We start from the raw sequence: 2,299 nt of genomic DNA, 5'->3' as shown, positions 1-2,299 counted from the left end.
CAGCATGAGACTCTGTCTAAAAAGTAAATAAAGAAGATAAAATTTTAAAAAATACAAATTCTACATAATCTTTGTCAGAAACTAGAAGAGGAGGAATACTTCTCAACCTACTTTATGATTTTGCTAACAAAATCATACAAAGACAGTAAGAAAATTATAGACCAGTATTGTAATCAACATAGATGCAAAAAATCCTCAATAAAATGTTAGTAAATCAAATCCAGGAATATATAAAAAGAATAATGCATGACCAAACAGTTTGTCCCAGTAATACAAGGCTGACTTAATAGTCTACAATTTTAAAAATGCAATCCACCATATTAATAGTCTAGCTCTTTCCCTCAGAGCAGGCGGCGGCGGCGGAGGCGGCGGCAGCCTATGCAGCAATGGCCAAGATCAAGGCTCGAGACCTTCACGGGAAGGAGGAGCTACTGAAACAGTTGGACGACCTGAAGGTGGAGCTGTCCCAGCTGAGCGTCGCCAAGGTGACAGACGGTGCGGCCTCCAAGCTCTCTAAGACCTAAGTTGTCCGCAAATTGGACGTGTTCTCACGTTTATTAACCAGACTCAGAAAGAAAACTTCAGGAAATTCTACAAGGGCAAGAAGTATAAGCCTCTGGACCTGTGGCCTAAGAAGACACACGCCATGTGCCGCTGGTTCAACAAGCACAAGTAGAACCAGAAGACCAAGAAGCACCAACGGAAGGAGAGGCTGTACCTGCTGCAGAAGTACCCAGTCAAGGCCTGAGTGGCCCATTGTCAATAAAGCACAGCTGGCTGAGAAAAAAAAAAAAAGTCTAAAGAAGAAAAAACATAGGAACATAATAATTGATGCAGAAGAAGCACTTGGCAAAATTCAACATTATATTTATGGTAAAACCCTCAGCAAACTGGAAAAGAAGGGAACTTTCTCAAACTGATAAAGGGCATCTTCAAAAAACCTACAGGTAATAATATATTACATATTACTTATATGTGACTATACAAGTGACATGATATCACTCAATAGTGAAAGACTGAATGTTTTTCCTCTAAGACTAGAAACAAGGCAATAATGTGTACTTCTACCACACCTATTCCAAGTCACATTGAACTCCCAGCCAGTGCAATATCATGAAAAAAAGGAATAAAAGTCATATAGATTGGGGGGAAAGATATAAAAAGAGTCCCTATTCTCAGATTATGTGATTGTGTAGAAAATCTCAAGGAATTTGTATTGAAAAACAAATTTCAAGACATAATTTAATTTGGCTAGGTTACAAAGTTAATAGAGAAAAATCAATAATATTTCTATACACTAGTAATAAACATTTGAAAATGAAAAATTTAAATAACATTTGTAATAGTTTTTAAAATGAAATACATATACATGTATACATGATATAAATGATATTTAATGGCATAAATCTAACAAAATAAGTACAGTATCTGTATCCTACGTACAATATAACGTTGATGACAGAAATCAAAGAAAACCTAGATAAATGAAGACATATGCCTTTCCAACCAATTCGAAGATTCAATATGGGCCAGGCACAGTGGCTCACGCCTGTAATCCCAGCACTTTGGGAGGCCAAGGCAGGCAGATCACAAGGTCAGGGTTTTGAGACCAGCCTGGCCAATATGGTGAAACCCCATCTCTACTAAAAATGCAAAAAAAATTAGCCAGGTGTGGTGGCACGTGCCTGTAGTCCCAGCTACTCTGGAGGCTGAGGCAGGAGAATGGCTTGAACCCGGGAGGCAGAGGTTGCAGTGAGCCTAGACTGCACCATTGCACTCCAACCTGGGCGAAAGAGCAAGACTCTGTCTCAAAAAAAAAAAAAGAAAAAAAAAAAAGATTCATTATAATAAAGATGTTATTTTTTCCAAAGATAGTTATAGATTTAACGCATTTCTGGGCAGGCACAGTGGCTCACGCTTGTAATCCCAGCACTTTGGGAGACCAAGGCAGGCAGATCGCCTGAGGTCAATCAGGAGTTCAAGACCAGCCTGGCCAACATGGCAAAACTCCATCCCTACTAAAAATACAAAAATTGGCCAAGCACAGTGGCTCATGCCTGTAATCCCAACACTTTGGGAGGCCAAGGTGGGCGTATCACCTGAGGTCGGGAGTTCGAGACCAGCCTGACCAACATGGAGAAACCCCGTCTCTACTAAAGCTGGGCATGGTGGCGCATGCCTGTAATCCCAGCTACTAGGAAGGCTGAGGCAGGAGAATCGCTTGAACCTGGGAGGCAGAGGTTGCAGTGAGCTGAGATCATGCCATTGCACTCCAGCCTGGGCAACAGAGCGAGACTCC

The 2,299-nt window shown here is 41.0% G+C and overlaps 1 pseudogene; it reads left to right on the top strand.

The window, feature by feature from the left end:
• Positions 1-386: 386 nt before the first annotated feature.
• On the top strand, positions 387-748 carry LOC105509385 (annotated as a pseudogene).
• The last annotated feature ends 1,551 nt before the right edge of the window (positions 749-2,299 follow it).

The sequence above is a fragment of the Colobus angolensis genome, unplaced genomic scaffold, assembly GCF_000951035.1.
Source record: "Colobus angolensis palliatus isolate OR3802 unplaced genomic scaffold, Cang.pa_1.0 Scaffold175, whole genome shotgun sequence".
NCBI classification, from domain to species: Eukaryota; Metazoa; Chordata; class Mammalia; order Primates; family Cercopithecidae; genus Colobus; species Colobus angolensis.
The sequence above is the reverse complement of the archived record's forward strand: the minus strand, read 5'-3'. Positions and strand labels throughout refer to the sequence as shown.